Consider the following 10,790-nt stretch of genomic DNA (forward strand, 5'->3'; position numbering starts at 1 on the left):
AAAGACTGAAACTGCTTTGACCTGAGTACCCCATTGTAAACAGGGGACAAAGCGTGTCTGAGACCCGCCCCCCAGTTAAGACTGGGTTTCAACTGTTTTACAAAGAATGCTTCCTTGACACCTCTCTCAAACCATTTCTAGAAATGGTTTGAGAGAGGTGTCAAGGAAGGATTTCTTCTCTAGAAGAAATGGTTTGAGAGAGGTGTCAAGGAAGGATTTCTTCTCTAGAAGAAATGGTTTGAGAGAGGTGTCAAGTAAGCATTCTTCTCTAGAAGAAATGGTTTGAGAGAGGTGTCAAGGAAGCATTCTTCTCTAGAAGAAATGGTTTGAGAGAGGTGTCAAGGAAGCATTCTTTGTAAAACAGTTGAAACCCAGCCTTAACCGGGGGGCGGGTCTCAGACATGTTTTGTCCCCTGTTTATAATGGGGTACTCAGGTCAAAGCAGTTTCAGTCTTTTGTTCATGGTAATGAGTCATTCACGTCATCAGGAGAGTTGTCAAGGGAGCCATCAGGGGAGGCTTCCATCCCATCATTAGGAGAGTGCTAACTAGAGCACAATAGGTGCTAATTAGAGTTATTGTTTAGTCACTAGCCTATAGCAGTCGGCCTCTCGGTAGAAGGGGTCTGGTTAGGTTAAAAACTCCAGCTTTTGTTGGCTTCTGGTTTATTCTTCTCTACAAGAGTCAAGACAGAAGTCAGACTACCAGAGCAAGAATTTTAGCTGAGGAAGCTTCTGTGATTTGAAGCGAAACGTCCTCACGTCGAGCAACCCAGTCCAGTCGAAGATTCAAACTTCTCTACTCCAGCTTAATACTAAGTCCCTTCAGCTGCTCCCTTGTTTGTATTCGGGGTCGCACCAGCAAATGTGAGGTTTATCTGCATGTTGAATTGGCAGAAGTTTTACACCGGATGCCCTTCCTGACACAACTCCACATAGGATGGAGAAATGTATCGGGGGGGGAGGGGAGGGGGCTTGAACTGGGAATCTTCCACACTGAAATCAAGTACACTAACCACTTGGTCACCACCCCTGCCAAGGGCTCTAGCTTTATATAACGCCAAAAATGATTTTTTATGAATGTACGATACGATATGATACACTTTATTATCCCCTTAGGGAAATTTGTCTTGGACTCATGCTAAGTGCCTTTACAAAAGGAAAACAAACAAATACAAATAGAAACACAGCCACATCTATAACAAATTAACATGACAGGAAATCAAGAGAAACACCATAAGTGTTGCACAATTCCAGTGTTAGACATTATTGTTTAGCATTTTAATAGACATGGGGACAAATGAGTTTTTGAGTCGATTCAGTCTGCTCCGAGGGACTCTATACCTTCTCCCAGAGGGAAGGAGAGTGTACTGTTGTTAAAGTGTAGTGACACGGACCCACAACAGGGGGCGCAAATGAACGGTCAATAGATGAGCCAAAAAGTAACAATTTAATGTTGTGAAGGTGCACAACGAATACACAGACAATCTCAGAATATGATTACAGTCAATCCACAAAGGTGACGTGTGGGCAGGCTCGAGGATAGAAGACGTCTGTCCTGAGAAGAGCCGGAACCACACGATTTCCGCCGCCACCGAACCTGGTGAATACTGGAGCCGCCAAGTCCCGAATTCCCAGGTGATCACCGTCCCCGACTGTCAGATCTGGTACTGCCGGCAAAGAACAAAGACAGTCAAGTGTGGGTGTGCGTACACCCAGTAACAACAACGGTGGGAATGCCACCTCCACCTCTCACTCAATATGCTGATGAGTTTGCACTGATCCCTCAGAGGAAAAGAGTGCCGTCCTGCACTCACTCAGTCTCCACAAAACAAGGGACCGGTACGCCTGCAAACACTCACAATGTACAGATTATAGGTAAACACAAATGGCTGAGGATATTACCTCCATTGAAGTACGATATCTCGGCGATGAGGTGGAGATGACGTCTGGGTTTTATGGAGTGACATGATGAAGAACGAGTGACAGCTGTCAGGAAATAATGAGCAACAGCTGTCACTCCCGGCTGTGTCCGTGGCGGCAGCGCCCTCTCGTGCCTGAAGCCCGCAATTCAGGCAGGGCGCCCTCTGGTGGTGGGCCAGCAGTACCTCCTCTTCTGGCGGCCCACACAACAGGACCCCCCCCCTCAACGGGCGCCTCCTGGTGCCCGACCAGGTTTATCGGGGTGTTGGCGGTAGAAATCGGCCAGGAGGGCCGGATCCAGGATGAAGCTCCTCTTCACCCAGGTTCTTCGGGTCCATACCCCTCCCAGTCCACCAGATATTGGAACCCCCGGCCCATTCGACGGACGTCCAGGAGCCGGCGCACTGTCCAAGCCGGCTCCCCGTCAATGATCCGGACAGGAGGCGGCGCCAGACCGGGAGCACAGAGGGGTGAGGTGTGGTACGGTTTGAGTTTGGAGACGTGGAACACCGAGTGGATCCGCAGTGAAGCTGGGAGCTGGAGCTTCACTGCGGCAAGGCTGAGGACCTTGAGGATACGAAATGGGCCGATGAACCTGTCCATCAGTTTTGGTGACTGTACTTGTAGTGGGATGTCCTTCGTCGACAACCACACCTCCTGCCCGGGCTGGTATGCAGGGGCCGGGGACCGCCGGTGGTCTGCATGGGTCTTGGCCCTCGTCCGGGCCTTCAACAAGGCAGAACGGGCGGTGTGCCACACCCGACGGCACCTCCGAAGGTGGGCCCGGACCGAGGGCACACTGACCTCTCCCTCCACCACGGGAAATAATGGGGGCTGGTACCCCAAACACACCTCAAATGGGGAGAGGCCGGTGGCAGAAGACACCTGGCTGTTATGCGCATACTCGATCCAGGCCAGATGGTTACTCCAGGCCATCGGGTGCGCGGATGTTACACAGCGGAGGGTCTGTTCCAGCTCCTGGTTGGCCCGCTCTGCCTGTCCGTTCGTCTGTGGATGGTACCCGGACGAGAGGCTCACGGTGGCCCCCAGTTCCCTGCAGAAACTCCTCCAGACGTGAGAGGAAAACTGGGGACCACGATCCGAGACTACGTCAGTGGGAATCCCATGCAGACGGACGACGTGGTGGACCAGGAGGTCCGCTGTCTCCTGGGCCGTTGGGAGCTTCGGGAGGGCCACGAAGTGGGCCGCCTTGGAGAATCGGTCCACTATCGTGAGGATGGTGGTGTTGCCCTGGGACGGTGGGAGACCCGTGACAAAATCCAGGCCGATGTGGGACCAGGGGCGATGAGGCACAGGAAGCGGTTGGAGCTGACCTTGGGACTTCCTATGGTCAGCCTTGCCCCTGGCACAGGTGGTACAGGCCTGGATGTACTCCCGGATGTCGGCCTCCACCAGAAGCGCTGCCGGACAACTGCCACGGTCCTTCGCACCCCTGGATGACAGGAGAGCTTGGAACCGTGACAGAAGTCAAGGACTGCAGCCCTGGCCTCTGGTGGGACGTATAGTTTGTCTTTTGGTCCAGTTCCCGGGTCCGGGCTTCGTGCCAGGGCCTCCCGGACAATCTTCTCCACGTCCCAGGTGAGGGTGGCCACGATAGTGGACTCAGGCAGGATGGGCTCCGGTGGATCCGACAGTGCAGTTTTGACCTCCTCTTCGTGTACCCGGGACAAGGCATCCGACCTCTGGTTCTTGGTCCTGGGGCGATAGGTGATCCGGAAGTCAAAACGCCCGAAGAACAGTGACCAGCGGGCTTGCCTGGGGTTCAGCCGCTTGGCGGTCCTGATATACTCCAGGTTCCGATGGTCAGTGAAAACCGTGAACGGCACAGACGCTCCCTCCAACAGGTGTCTCCACTCCTCAAGAGCCTCTTTCACCGCAAGGAGTTCTCGATTGCCGACGTCATAGTTCCGTTCAGCCTGGGTCATCCTGCGTGAAAAGTAGGCACACGGGTGAAGAACCTTATCAGTCTCTCCGCTCTGAGATAGCACGGCTCCTATCCCTGAGTCAGAGGCGTCCACTTCAACCACGAACTGGCGGCTAGGGTCGGGCTGCACCAAAACTGGCGCAGTAGAGAACCGTCGTTTCAACTCCTTGAACGCGGCTTCGCACCGATCCGACCAGGTGAAGGGGACTTTTGGAGAGGTCAGGGCTGTCAGGGGGCTAACTACCTGACTGTAGCCCTTAATGAACCTCCTATAGAAATTAGCAAAGCCGAGGAATTGTTGCAGCTTCCTACGGCTTGTTGGTTGGGGCCAATCTCTCACCGCCGCAACCTTGGCCGACGGAGTTAGAGGAGATAATAAACCCCAGGAAGGACAAAGACGTGCGGTGAAACTTGCACTTCTCGCCCTTCACAAACAGTCGGTTCTCTAACAACCACTGCAGGACCTGACGTACATGCTGGACATGGGTCTCAGGATCCGGAGAAAAGATGAGAATATCGTCCAGATATACGAAGACGAATCAGTGCAGGAAGTCCCGCAAGACGTCATTAACCAAGGCTTGGAACGTCGCGGGGGCGTTGGTGAGGCCGAACGGCATGACCAGGTACTCAAAGTGACCTAACGGGGTGTTAAATGCCGTCTTCCATTCGTCTCCCTTCCGGATCCGAACCAGGTGATACGCATTTCTAAGATCCAGCTTAGTAAAGATTTTGGCTCCATGCAGGGGGGTGAACACGGAATCCAACAACGGCAACGGGTATCGGTTGCGAACCGTAATCTCATTCAGCCCCCTGTAATCAATGCATGGACGGAGTCCGCCATCTTTCTTGCCCACAAAAAAGAAACCTGCCCCCATCGGGGAGGTGGAGTTCCGGATCAGCCCGGCAGCTAATGAGTCCCGGATGTAGGTCTCCATTGATTCGCGCTCAGGTCGTGAGAGGTTGTACAGCCTGCTGGACAGGAACTCAGCGCCTGGAACCAAATCAATGGCACAATCGTACGGACGGTGCGGGGGAAGGGTGAGTGCCAGATCCTTGCTGAAGACGTCAGATTGGGAGGGACTTTGACCTCCTCCTTAGCTTGTAAACCGGGAGGAACCGAGGATCCTAAACACACCCGATGGCAGGTTTCGCTCCACTGAACCACCACCCCAGACGGCCAATCAATCCGGGGATTGTGCTTCAACATCCATGGGAAGCCCAAAATCACGCGGGAGGTAGAAGGAGTTACAAAAAACTCAATCTCCTCCAGATGGTTTCCAGACACCACCAGAGTTACTGGTTGTGTCTTGTGTGTGATTAAAGGGAGGAGGGTGCCATCTAGTGCCCGCACCTGCAATGGCGAAGGAAGCGCCACCAGAGGGAGCCCTACCTCCCTTGCCCATCTGCTGTCTAGCAGATTCCCTTCTGACCCCGTGTCCACCAGTGCTGGGGCTTGAAGGGTTAAATCCCCACTCAGGATTGTAACTGGGAGTCGTGTGGCAATCTGTGTGTGTCCCACGTGAATGTTTTGACCCCCCCTTAGCCCAGTCTCTGAGGGTGGTTGTTGTTGTGGCCGTTTGGGGCAGTTTTTCTGTATGTGCTCCTTCGAGCTACAGAGAAAGCACTCCCCGTGGACCAGCCTCCTCATTTTGGCCCTGTGCATTTCCCTAACAATGTCAACAGGGGGAGCTGTTGCCCCACGGAGCGCTGCGGCTGTGGAGCGTGGGGAGGGCGGCCCCTTTTCGAACCCGGAAGGGAGAGGGACGGCGCGTATCCGGCCACGTCCTTCGCCTCGCTCCCGACGGCGTTCCTCCAACCAATTGTCTAACTGTATAACGAGATTGATAAGCCCATCTAAATCCCGAGGTTCCTCCTTAGCTACCAGATGCTCCTTCAGGACCGATGACAGTCTGTTTATGAAGGCGGCGTGGAGCGCAACGTCATTCCAGCCGGACCTCGCAGCCGCGATGCGGAAGTCGACTGCATATTCGGCTGCGCACCGGCGCCCCTGTCGCATTGACAGCAGCATTGTTGAAGCGGTCTCTCCTCTGTTAGGGTGATCAAATACTGTTCTGAACTCCCCCACAAACCCAGTGTATGCTGATAACAACCGTGAGTTCTGTTCCCAGAGTGCCGTAGCCCAGGCCCGTCCCTTACCCCGAAGCAAAGCAATAACATAAGCCACCTTGCTGGCGTCAGACGCGTACATCACGGGTCGTTGTGCAAAGACGAGCGAACACTGCATCAGAAAGTCCGCACACGTCTCCACACAACCCCCGTATGGCTCAGGGGGACTTATGTATGCTTCAGGGGATGGTGGGGGGGTTTGTTGAATGACCAGTGGAATGCTAATACCCGGCACCGGGTCGGCAGGAGGAGGAGCCGCAGCAGCGCTCTGATCGCGCGCTTCCACCTGTGCGTTGAGAGCCTCCATCCTGCGATTAAGGATGATGTTTTGCTCGGACATCAAATCCAGCCGAGCGGTAAAGGCGGTGAGGATTTGCTGCAACTCACCGAGCACGCCTCCTGCAGACGCCTGTGCACCCTGCTCTTCCATTGGCTGTCCAACAGATGGATGACGCCCCTCGGGATCCATGACGCTGGCCGAGATATCCTGTTGTGAAAGTGTAGTGACATGGACCCACAACAGGGGGCGCAAATGAACGGTCAATAGATGAGCCAAAAAGTAACAATTTAATGTTGTGAAGGTGCACAACGAATACACAGACAATCTCAGAATATGATTACAGTCAATCCACAAAGGTGACGTGTGGGCAGGCTCGAGGATAGAAGACGTCTGTCCTGAGAAGAGCCGGAACCACACGATTTCTGCCACCACCGAACCTGGTGAATACTGGAGCCACCAAGTCCCGAATTCCCAGGTGATCACCGTCCCCGACTGTCGGATCTGGTACTGCCGGCAAAGAACAAAGACAGTCAAGTGTGGGTGTGTGTACACCCAGTAACAACAACGGTGGGAATGCCACCTCCACCTCTCACTCAATATGCTGATGAGTTTGCAGTGATCCCTCAGAGGAAAAGAGTGCCGTCCTGCACTCACTCAGCCTCCACAAAACAAGGGACCGGTACGCCTGCAAACACTCACAATGTACAGATTATAGGTAAACACAAATGGCTGAGGATATTACCTCCATTGAAGTACGATATCTTGGCGATGAGGTGGAGATGACGTCTGGGTTTTATGGAGTGAGATGATGAAGAATGAGTGACAGCTGTCAGGAAATAATGAGTAACAGCTGTCACTCCCGGCTGTGTCCGTGGCAGCAGCGCCCTCCCGTGCCTGAAGCCCGCACTTCAGGCAGGGCGCCCTCTGGTGGTGGGCCAGCAGTACCTCCTCTTCTGGCGGCCCACACAACATGTACTCTGTATGGAGGACATGAGCTGAATCCGTCAGTATCCTCTGAGCTGCTTTCAGAACAGACTCTTCGTAGAGTGAACTGAGGGACTGATATTGTTTCTTTCCAATTATCTTCATTGCATTGTCAATTTGTCTGTTAAGTTTTGTTTTAAGTTGTACAGAGAGTTTGCCGTACCAGGCAGTCATGCCATATCTGACTAGGCTCTCTAGAACTGCCTGGTAAAACAACAACATTATTTTTTGATTGACTCCATACAAACAAAGTCTGCGGAGGAAGTAGAGTCTCTGATGGAGTCGAGAACACAGACTATCCACATGTACAGTCCAGCTGAGAGTGTTGTCTATGTGCAGCCCCAAGTACTTGTATGAGCTGACCTGGTCAATAGGAGTACCATGTATGACCACAGGAGTATGGTCCCCAACAGTCCTTGGATCCAGAACCATTTCCTTGGTTTTGTTAGCATTTAAAACCAAGCGGTTGTCATCACACCACTGCACAAAGTGTTTCACTTCAGAGAAATACTTTGTTGGACTTGAATCTTTGTGCAGTAGGCACAAAATGGCTGTGTCATCAGAAAATTTAAAAACAAAGTTATTACAATAGTTATTTGTACAGTTATTGGTATAGAGAGTGAAGAGGACAGGAGAACTAACACAGCCTTGTGGTACACCTGTGCTTGATGGTTTGAGTACCGAAAGAGTTCGGTTAACTCTGACTTGTTGTAATCTATTAGTTAAAAAAGAATGATACCATCTAATTAAAAATGGGTTGACATTCATTTTTTTTTAGCTTAGACAGCAACAGGTATGGTTGTAATGTATTAAAGGCTGAACTGAAATCAACCAGTAAAATCCGTGCATACGAGGTCTGTCCATAAAGTATAGGTCCTTTTTATTTTTTTCAAAAACTATATGGATTTCATTCATATGTTTTTACGTCAGACATGCTTGAACCCTCGTGCGCATGCGTGAGTTTTTCCACGCCTGTCGGTGACGTCATTCGCCTGTGAGCACTCCTTGTGGGAGGAGTCGTCCAGCCCCTCGTCGGAATTCCTTTGTCTGAGAAGTTGCTGAGAGACTGGCGCTTTGTTTGATCAAAATTTTTTCTAAACCTGTGAGACACATCGAAGTGGACATGGTTCGAAAAATTAAGCTGGTTTTCAGTGAAAATTTTAACAGCTGATGAGAGATTTTGAGGTGATTCTGTCGCTTTAAGGACTTTTCACGGTGCGAGACGTCGCGCAGCGCTCTCAGGCAGCGTCATCAGCCTGTTTCAAGCTTAAAACCTCCACATTTCAGGCTCTGTTGATCCAGGACGTCGTGAGAGAACAGAGAAGTTTCAGAAGAAGTCGGTTTCAGCATTTTATCCGGATATTCCACTGTTAAAGGAGATTTTTTTAATGAAAGACGTGCGGACGGATTGCAGCGTCAGCTCGCAGCCGCCGCGATGCTTCGTCACAGGAAAAACACCTCTGCTGGAAGCCTTAAGGACAATTTGGAACATGTCCAGCTGTTAAACAATTTCTCATATACTCACTCCACTGAAAGCCATCAAAAGCCAACTGGATTTTAACAAATGGTTATCAACACGGAGGTGTTTTTCCTGTGCCGCCGCGCCGCGTCGGCTGCGTCCCGACGCGCGGACCCGTCCGCACGTCTTTCATTAAAAAAAGCTCCTTCAACAGTGGAATATCCGGATAAAATGCTGAAACCGACTTCTTCTGAAACGTCTCTGTTCTCTCACGACGTCCTGGATCAATAGAGCCTGAAATGTGGAGGTTTTAAGCTTGAAACAGGCTGATGACGCTGCCTGAGAGCGCTGCACGACGTCTCACACCGTGAAAAGTCCTTAAAGCGACAGAATCACCTCAAAATCTCTCATCAGCTGTTAAAATTTTCACTGAAAACCAGCTTAATTTTTCGAACCATGTCCACTTCGATCTGTCTCACAGGTTTAGAAAAAATTTTGATCAAACAAAGCGCCAGTCTCTCAGCAACTTCTCAGACAAAGGAATTCCGACGAGGGGCTGGACGACTCCTCCCACAAGGAGTGCTCACAGACGAATGACGTCACTGACAGGCGTGGAATAACTCACGCATGCGCACGAGGGTTCAAGCATGTCTGACGTAAAAACATATGAATGAAATCCATATAGTTTTTGAAAAAAATAAAAAGGACCTATACTTTACGGACAGCCCTCGTATGCAGTAGGATCTTCCAAGTGCTTAAGTGGAACGTGGGTGAGAAGGTTCATTTAATCATTCCCAAAAGCTCGATTTGCTTTTGTTGTCTCTTAGCCTGTGTGTTCAGAAAATATCACATTGAAGGCTCTTTGTAAGAATTCACTGTACAAAAACACAGACATGAAGACATGAAGATATGTGAAACTGAATGGAACGAAGCATGTTTAAGAGCACAGAAACAAACAATAAATACAAGACTTAAACTACTTCAATACAAATGGCTAACAAGGACATATATAACTCCTGAAACACTTCACCATAAATTGTGGGAACCATATTTGAATATTATATCTATGAAATAGGAAATACAGAAGTCATCTCTACATTATTATTATTATGCATTTTCCTTTTTGTTACTGCTGAATAGTGATATTTGAGTGGATTGTGATAAATTGCGCAATGTAAGGTTTATATGTGCACAAGTATGGATGTGTATATGTGTGTGTGTGTGTGTGTGTGAAATGTACTGTTCTTCTTGTATATTGACATGTTTATATTGTCAATTATTCATATTGTTATATCTTTGCAAGAAAATTTAATAAAAATACTGGAAAAAAAAAAGTTGACACACAGACACAAACGTATTCACATTGTGCAGTTACTTTTCCACTTTCCATTTCAGGTAACTTGTATGTCCTTGGAAGTGAGAGGAAACAGGAGCACCTCCAGGGAACCCAACCCATGCAAACACCAGGATAACATGCAAACTCCACACAGAAAGGGCCAGGTCGAGTATCAACCCAGAACCTTCTGCTAACCACTAACTATTGCCAATATAATATATAATATAATATAGTCTGTCTATATGTGGCCCTGATAGACTGGCATCCTGTCCAGTGTGTACACCACCTCACGCCCTATGACTGCTGGGATAGACTCCAGCCCCCCGTGACCCTTATTTGGAGTAAGCGGGTATATAAATGGATGGATAATATAATATAATATAATATAATATAATATAAATTTACGCATTTTATGTACTTGTATCTTGGATCTGTCCCTCAGCAAATTTTGTTTTCTTTGTTGATCATTATATGCAATTGTTTGTTGTTTTTTTCCCCCTCTTTTTCTGGTATTTATATTTGTATTTACATTTTACAATTTGGTTTTCTTTCACTTTTGATACGTTTCTTACCCTGTGTGCTGCTATACAATGCTGCTGGAATTTCAATTTCCCTGAGGGAGTCTTCCCAACGGATTAATACAGTTCTATCTAATCCATTTTAATCTGATTTGATCTAATATAATTTAATAAAACCTGGGGGGTGGAGTTCAAAGTAGCCGTTAGCGCCCCGCCCTCT

This window comes from Thalassophryne amazonica, chromosome 11 (genome assembly GCF_902500255.1).
Source record: "Thalassophryne amazonica chromosome 11, fThaAma1.1, whole genome shotgun sequence".
In the NCBI taxonomy this organism is placed as follows: Eukaryota; Metazoa; Chordata; class Actinopteri; order Batrachoidiformes; family Batrachoididae; genus Thalassophryne; species Thalassophryne amazonica.